General features: G+C 47.8%; 1 long non-coding RNA gene across 1 annotated transcript; it reads right to left on the reverse strand.

The window, feature by feature from the left end:
• Positions 1 to 1978: 1978 nt before the first annotated feature.
• Positions 1979 to 7533, reverse strand: LOC115598816. Its single transcript, XR_003987942.1, has 3 exons — positions 7472 to 7533; positions 6494 to 6598; positions 1979 to 2267 (listed from the first exon to the last, which is right to left on the reverse strand). It is a non-coding gene; the product is annotated as an uncharacterized LOC115598816 (long non-coding RNA).
• Positions 7534 to 8903: the final 1370 nt, after the last annotated feature.

Here is an 8903-nt window from a genome sequence, read left to right on the forward strand (position 1 = left end):
CTGCTTAAAATAGAGGACAGACTTTGTGTGAAGAGGTATCTGAAGTTGTGATAAAAGAGAAGAGGCAGAAAAAAAGTAGTAAGGTCATAAAACCCACGTGTGTCTTTGGAAATCTCTATCAGGGCTGCACCCAGGTGCCTAAATTGGCTTCCATTACCTTTACAGGGACTCTGAGTGCTGAATCATGGGAATTCCAACTCCAGAGAGGGGGGGAAGGCCATGGATATTGAAAAAATTGTGCTCTGATACATTACAAAAAGCTTTGTAACCAGTGATGTGCCTTTATCAGCCCCCAAAAAATAATATTCCAAAGCTCCTATCAAACCAACAAGAAGCCTTCTGTAGGCAGCCTTGAGCTCTGGGTTGAAATCTTGACACAGATCCAAGTTATGCTGATTAGCTCATCCTGGAAGAAAGAATAAATAGTGCAGGATCCCAACGTGGAACAATAAAGCAGTGTTTGAGGTTTCCTTAATTTGTTTGGTATCTCAGATAAATTTATAATTAATTGCATTTGCTCCCCAGCTCTGGTTTCTTTTTTATTGTTCTACCTCTCACAGGTTTTTCTGCAAGCCTCACACAGGTGAGGTTTCTTAAAGCCCTGAGCTCCCAGAAACCTATAATTGCATCAGAACCTCCCCCTTCCTTTCATTCCATCTCCTTATGTGGGCCAAGACAAGGTAGGAAACATGAGTCTTTTTGAGATGCAAAAAAGAGCAGAAAGAAGGAAGCAGCATTGTTATTATTATTATTTGACTTTAATTGCTGCAATTTTAAGCCCATTTGATTTTATGCTGGGGTCCTGACTTAGGAGTTCTGAGTGCTTGAGTTGGTAATTCTGCCTTTAGCCTCTTTATCAAGTGCTACTCTGGGTGCTTAAACTGAATTTGATTTGGGTTTAGTTTTAATTTAGGGCAGTCTGCCCAGATTGCTTTCCCTTCTTCTGACAAACTTGGCAGAGCTTTAGCAGGGCCCTGAGAGTGTTTCAGCCTTGCCGCAAAGAGCCCTCACACAAAGCACTTTATTTCCCCCCCCCCCAGAACAAATAAACAAGGAGTAATCATTGCTCCTCTTGCACACAGAGAGCAGGAGCTTTTCTTTGTGATTTTTCTTCCCCTTCTGGGCTGTTCCTGGAGCCTTAGCAAGGCTTCAGCTTTAGGAAAATGTTATGAAAAAGCAAAGCTGCATTTTTGCAATAGTAAGAACACAGATGAAGGCTGAAGGAAAAGTAAAGCCAGGGTTTTATGTATGTGAACAGTTTGTGGACTTTCTCTAGCTCAGTTGTATTTGAGGATCCCCATATTGATGTGATCACTCTTCAAAATGTAGTGAAACTCTCAGCAGAAAAGAAAAGCAGGCACATTGTAGTGGTTTGGGGCTTTTTTTTTTCTGTTTTTGTTTTGTTTTGATCCTGAAGAATGCTCTTTCTTGGGTTACACATTAAACAGCCCAGGGGGCAAGATCAGCACTTGGGTTTCTACACAGAGCTTGGAAAGTTTCTCCCCAAAGCATGGCCACAGAAAACTTCACCCATAAATCTCCAAGTTGTTTTTCTTATCTAAGCAAGCCGTGTATAAATATTAACATAATATTCATGGGCAAATAATTCCATGCCAATCCTTCCTGCTGCTGCCTTAAAGAGGGCTCTTGATTCAGATGAGGACAGCCCTTCTGTGGGGCCTCAACTCCATTTCAGGTTAAAAATTAAAGCAAAAAAAGGGGGATAATGGCATTTCTTAATTAAGTAAACCTCAGTAATGAGAAAGTGAGCAGCTTTTAACCGTTGGTTTTAATGAAGAGGAGTCACCACATAAAAACTACTGGCTAACTCTCTGGTAAATAAAATTACAACTTGACTTTGTTGAGGCAGGGCTGAGATCCAAAGCTTTTGTTCTCTGGTGTGTGTGCATGGATGTACCTTACAGGCAGCCCCAAGTTTTGCTGCTGCAGCACAGATGCTGGAGAAAGCCAAAGGTGTCTGAGCCCCACAGCTTGAATCCAAGTCAGGATTTCTCTCTCGCACTGAGGGGGGTGTCAGTTCCAGCCCCTTGGCCAGGGTGGTTTCTGCTACTCAAGACTGCAGCACAATGGTGGGATTTCCCCCTGCAGCATGAGTGACATTCTTGGTTTTTTTTAATGTTCTTTGTCCCTTGTGCACAACCAGAAGTGGATTCTTCCAGGAGTCTGTTTTTTCCCGGAGAGGGTTCTCATATGCCAGGAGTTGTGGACAAGAGGCCATTGCAAGTGGAACATGTGAAAACAGGGGCCTATTCATAAAAAAGAATATATTTATATTTACTTGTTAAAGACCTTTGCTCAGGATCTTTTTTTAAAGTTCAGCTGGATAGAAAATGCCCACTTCAAAAGCCCAAATGAAGACTTAAACAGATGTGCCCTGGCAAAGAAAAGGGTGTAGAGACAGCATGGAATTCAGAAGGGACAGACAGTCATATATGGACACAGGAAAAGAATCTCAAATGAAATGCTTGTGGCTGGGAGCTGGAGTTTTTGTGTTACCTGTAGCCAGTCTCTGTGTTTGGAGTTTTGAGGCTTGGCCTGTTACTTTTTTTTTTCTGGCTGCAGCTTTTTTACTGGTGCTTTTTGTACTGCAAGAGACTATCTGTGAGTTGCTTGTTATAACCAGAGCTTCTTGTGTTATAAGGAGAAGCTTCCCTATAACTGATAAACTTGGCTCTTATTTAAACCCTGCCAAACTTCAAAAATTCTGACATTTCAGGTTGCAAGATTTGGACCAGGCCAAGTGTTTGTGTGTGTGTGTGCAACCCCCCAAGAACCAGCCTGACAGCAGCTGTGCTGAGTGTTTGCAGGTGCTGGCACCTCCCAGAGCTGGGTGTTGAAAATACCCCACTCCATGCCATCAGGGTATCTGCCCAGATGGCTGAAGTAGTCAAGTTTTACCTCAGGTTAAGTGAAAGCATGTTAATTTCAGGCTGTTAATGCATTTGTAAAGATTAGATCAGGCCTTCTCCTAATGACAGTGGTTCAACCCAGGGCTTGGCCTCAGGAGGCTCTTGTGTCCCTGTATCCACCCCTCCTGTCCTCTGAGATCTCTGCAGGGAAAGATCTTGTCATGTCCCCAGCAAGATGCATTATTCTCTCTTACAAAAAGAAACAAAACAAAACAAAACAACCTACCAAACTAAAGAGCTACCCTCTATAACCATTGACTGCCATCTCCTGTCACTGGGCACCTGTAAATGACCTTGAGTTATCAGATAAGGAAATTAAGATTTCAAAACCAAGGCTTCAAGGATCAGGGGAAAACAGAGTTAGGATCACAATTCAAAAACTCTGCTAGAGGGGTGTTTTTTAAGGAGGGACTTGAGGACCTGGGCCACCAGGATGTCCTGTTTTACTGAAGCAGGACATGCAGCTGTGTGTGCCCTGCTGCAGACCAGACCTCCTGAAGGAGAGGGGACACTATAAACACCCATGGTTTTGGCCAAAGTTGCCAAATATCACATAGAAGCTGTGGCAGAGAGGCAAAACATCTGATTTCCCAGGCAAGCACTCACCTGCCCTGAGTACACAGCACTGCCCTTCCTATAGGATCCCAAATACTCTCTGGTTTGTAAAATAAGCAGTGAAGGACTCTTACAGGCAATATATTTTCATTTGACAACTTCAGTCCATCTTCAGAGCAGCTCTGTGTCCCATATGGGGCAACAGGGTCTAGTGGAGGCCACTCACACCTGTAAGCCAGGAGGAGGGATGTCTTGGTAGGTAGGAATGTCCTCTCTGGGGGAGGTAACTCCAGGACTGCCTCCACAAATAACTACCAAAAATCAGAAGTATATTAGAAGACAGATGACTCTGGGCATGCTGCTGCCTTGCATTTTTTCCTTAGGCAAGAGGTACTGCCATGGTTACAGACAGGATTCTGGCTTAACTAGACCTCTGGTCAGAGGTAGCTGGGTGATTTTTATACTGCTGAGCCTCCTGGAACATGCAGGTGAATTTGCTTGTGTGTATTAAGTATCCTGAATTTTCAACAAAGCAGTTTTTTATGGTATATGTTCTCTCATGGGTAGAGAAGAATAATTGCTGTAGCCTGGAAGGATTTGTCTGTGTTTCACAGTGCTGAAGCTAACTCTGAAGACATTAACTTAGGGTGACCTCGGTTTGCTCGTGACTCACCCGAAAAGTAATATTCCTGTAGGTTTTGTTCTGAGTGATTAAGACAGATTTGCTTGCATATAAATGCCATTCTACATATATATATATTACCTTAAAACCAAGGAAAGCTCCCACACTTTCTCTTGTTTATGCATATTATATGTGACAGAGATCCAAGTTAAATGTCATAGCCCTGATTTACAAGCTAACATATCAATGCAACATGATTTCAAATGATCCCCTCCTTTTCAGTCCTGCAGCAGCAGCAGTCCTTTCACCTTTCACTGCAGCTGGTACTGAAGCAAATGAAGTTGAGGAGGTCACAGTCCTCTTGGCTGCTCCAGTAAACCCCTACCTGCTGTCAACTTCACAGGTTGTCACCTATCTTGGTGAGTGCCCTCCTAAGAACTCGGTGCCACACGCAGGTAGTGCCCACAAAGGAGATGATATTTTGTATTTCAGCGAAAGGAAGATGGGGGCAGGATGTTAAAAGATGGTTCCCAACCACTCCTTGCTTTTCAAGCTAGCCACAAGTGCATGTTAGGGCAGCCTGGGAGCTGTTTGAGCAGGCACCAGGCTCCCCTAGGAACTGTCTGGCTCTGGCCATGCTTCCCCCAGCCTGCCTGCTCCAGCATGCCCCTGCTCAGGCAGGGAGAGCTATGGAAAAGCCTTCCTATCTGCCCCAAAATCCCTCAGTCCCTTCCCCCTGCTTGAAGGATATAAAGGGACCATGGAGCAGAGCACAGGAGCTGTTCTGCAGTCTCTCTGAAGCTGTTAAAATATTTCTAATAAAGGTAGGGAAGAGTGTGTGAGCTTCAGGAGACACCTTCTTGTTTCTTGTGCTAATTTTATGTTGTTCCTGAATCAAAGCCCAGTTTTTCTCTTTATGAAAGTAAAGTTGAAATTGTGTTCTTATTCACTGATTGATCCTATTACTAAATAGGGTATGTGGAGGTTATTTTTCAGTAATTGTTAAGGTGCTAGTGTACTAGCAAAAGGGTAAAAATGCAGGATAGCCATAAAGGGGATGTTTTTTCCCTCAAAGTATATTTTTTGTCTCATTATTATAGACTAAATACATCTTTGTTTTGCAGTAAGAGCAAACTGCAGTGTACAGAACCTGTACTATCCACAGACAGAAAGATAATGATTGTTAATAAGCAAACAAACAATTACCTCCCAAAGAAATGCATAAACTTACCCTGCCTAGAGGTGGCTTATAAGATGTCAGACCTTTTGTCAATCAGCAAATGGATCCAGACCATGCAAAACTGGGATGCTCCTGTCTTTTCCTGTCATTTTTTCCATTGTGACAGTGTCCAAAATGCACCGAAATAAAGGCTTGCTGTCTAGGGGGTCAGAAAGTCATGTTTCATGGAACAGGTAACTCCAGCAGGCACACAAGCTGTTCCATAAAGTCTCAAGTCCTTAATAGCCAAAATTTATTCTGCATCCCAAACCCAAATGTTTATTTGTTTTCAATAGTTCACAGTGCTGCTGTGGCCCAGAGTCTGGCTCAGTGGTTTAGCTGCCTACGCTTCATTTATGAGATTGTAAGCAAGTGAGACCCAGTTTGCTTTAGTGTTTAGCAAATTCTATTCACCCTTTAGCCACTAAACCATTGTACAAGTGTGAGCAAAACACTCAGCTCTTCCTTTCCTCCTCCTTATTCAGATTTCCCCAGTTGATCACTTGCCATGTGAGTCTAATGGAGTGAAGCTTAGCCCAGGGATATGTACAGAAAATTCTGGAAGCCCTGCTGAACCGTATGTATTCAACTTCACCATATGTGTTCACTAGATTCACATATTCAGATTATTCTCAAATGTTGGGAAAGTTGGTTATTTTTCTTTTAAAAGCCTGAATTCATAACTAATCACCACCTCTTTTCAGAAAACTACAAATATGTATCAAGTCCATGGCACTAGCCACAGACAGTAATCTGGGGGTCCTGCTTGTAGTGTCATTTGTGTCAAAATCTGTTTGCATAGTTTGAGAAGTACTGAGGAACTATTTCCCCAAATGATGTTGGGATCATCCACAGGGGTTCCACATCTCTCTGCTCCAGGCATTTCAACTGAGGCAGCCAAAAACTGGGTCAGGGCAACACTCCAAAATTTTAGTGGTGAGCCTCCAAAATGCAAGACACTCAGGGAATGCATGTTGGGGAATAATATGAGAATGCTGGAGGGGAAAAGAAAAGAAAGAGAAGGGAGAATTTTATATCCAGTATTGATATTCCAAAATTTGGTCCTGTCAATTTGGAATAAAACACACTGTTTGTTTTAAATCCCTGTGAACTCCAAGCCAGTTGCCTTTGAGGCTCAGACTCTGTCTGAACCCATAGGTTCCTTACTTGCCACAAGGCAATCTGTACAGCTGGCTGCTCCAAATCCACAGGCAAGGGAAGCTTTTTGGATTCTGGCTTTCGAGGAGTCTCCCCACTGGGTTGCACTGGAACCTGGAATATGAGAATGTGGGTTGGCAAGAATGTCTCGGAGAAGCTGAGCATTCCCCAGAGGCTTCCCAAATTTTCAGGCTCGCCACCATCCTGGCTGATAGAGAAAACTGGGGAATAAATCTCAGATTGAAAGCAGAATTTGGGAGCTAGGACCCCCGAAATTTTACCCCTTTGCTCCTGGGAAGCAGCTGGAGTTGAGAAATGTGAACCTGCCTCAGCACCCAGTGCTTCTGCAGGTGCCCCCCAGCCTCCTTGCAAGGCTGCTGTGCCTGCCACTTCATGATTTTGGGGTGATTTATCAGAGAATTGGGGTTCTGAGGAGCTAGGGTTTGTCTATGGACATTTTTGGGGGGCCTGGGCTCCTTTTCAGCATGGAGGGGAGGATGATGCTAGAGACTGGGGAGAGTGAGAGCCCTGTGTGTCCAGTGATGGAAAGTGAGAAACTGGAAATGGAGGCTGGGAGCCACCCTGAGTCAGCCCAAACCCAAGTATCTCTGCAAACCACCTAGATCTGAGCAAACTGTTGGTCCTCTGACAAAATATTCCGTCTGAGAATTTCAGACCGGGTCTGGTAGTAAACATCTCCAGGGTGTCATTTGTGCCTGATACAGAGTGAAAATTATTCGGGTACCTGATGCTCGAGGTGGAAAGATGAGGGAATGGAACAGTAAATTAGAAGGGTTGAAACAAAAAAAGTGCCGATTGTCTGGGTACGACTGACCAAGTTGTGTTTGATTATCTCTGGGTGGCAACACCTTCCCACGGGGGAAAACCGTCTCCAACCCACCCTTCCCAATCCCCTCACCCAGGGGACTTTGTCTTTTGCGTTTATTTTTGCCCTCGATGGGGTTCGTCCCAGGCACCGCTCCTCACCTCGCCTCTGGGCTTTTCTACACCTCTCCTTCAGCCCACAGCGACGAATCCGAACCGCGGGGCAGTCCCGCCGGGGAACCGCCGGTTCGGCGAGGGTCTCCGCGCTGTGGGGCGGGCAGAGTCTCCCCAGGAGGGTCTCCCGGTGAGGGGTGAGGACTCTTACCCCCGAGGATCTCCCGGTGTGGGGTGAGGACTCTTGCCCCCAGAGGGTCTCCCGGTGTGGGGTAAGGACTCTTGCCCCCCGAGGATCTCCCGGTGTGGGGTGAGGACTCTTGCCCCCCGAGGTTCTCCCGGTGTGGGGTGAGGACTCTTCCTTCCCGCCGCGGCGGCCCTGAGGGGAGGAAGGAGTTTCCCGCCCGGAGCTCTGAGGGGGCTCGCGCCGGGAAGGCCGCGGAGAGGGAACCGCGTTGGATCGGGGCTGAGGGAAGGAGGGAGGAGGGAAAGCTCCCAGCTCCAAGCCCCATCCCGCCCAGGGAGCGGGGCCTCCGCGGCTGCGGGGAGGAGCGGGACAGGGAAAGAGGGGATTCAAGGGGGGGGGGGGAGAAGCGGAGTTCCCGCCGGGCCGTCCGCCTCCCCGCCCGCCCTCCCTCCCTCTCTCTGCGGCGTGAGTGAGCGCGTTTGGGAGGGGAGGAGGGGGTGGAAGCCGGGCCAGGGCGGCCAGCAGGCAATTTGCATGAGAGACAGACTGGGAATGAGCTGGAGTGGGCGCCGCTCCGCACACACAGAGCGGGGCAGGGGGGGGAGGAGGGAGCTGCTGCCGCCGCCACCACCGCCGGGGGAGGCGGCGAACTCCGGGCAAAGTTTGGTGCCGCGGGCCCGAGGCGCTGAGGCACCGGCGGGCGGGTGAGGGGAGCGGAGCGGGGCCGGGCCGGGCACCGGCACTCGGGGCCGCGTTTTGTGGTGCGGGGCCTGCGCGGAGCGGAGAGTGCGGAGCCAACGGCACCCGGGGCCCTGCCGGCAGAGCCAGCATGTCCTCCATCCTGCCTTTCACTCCTCCCATCGTCAAGCGGCTCCTGGGCTGGAAGAAAGGGGAGCAGAACGGGCAGGAGGAGAAATGGTGCGAGAAGCGGTGAAGAGCTTGGTGAAGAAGCTGAAGAAGACGGGGCAGCTGGACGAGCTGGAGAAGGCGATCACCACGCAAACATCAACACCAAGTGCATCACCATCCCCAGGTAGGGAGGGCTTGGGGGGGAGCACACAGAAAAAGGGGGATCCCCGCCCACCCCGGACCCTTCGGTGACCTCCGAGGGTCCCTCCCCGGGGTGTTCGGGGGTCCTTGGGCAGCAGCTTTGCCCCAGGGGCTCTGGTACAGCCTGGCAGAGAGGGGCTGCTTGGGTTTTTCCAGGTTCGGTGCAGTGTAAACTCCTCTGCTGCATGCTCTGACCTCTCTGTCTCTACATAATATTACTTTGTGAGAAAAAAAACACCAAAA

This window comes from Calypte anna, chromosome 10, assembly GCF_003957555.1.
Source record: "Calypte anna isolate BGI_N300 chromosome 10, bCalAnn1_v1.p, whole genome shotgun sequence".
Lineage (NCBI taxonomy): Eukaryota > Metazoa > Chordata > Aves > Apodiformes > Trochilidae > Calypte > Calypte anna.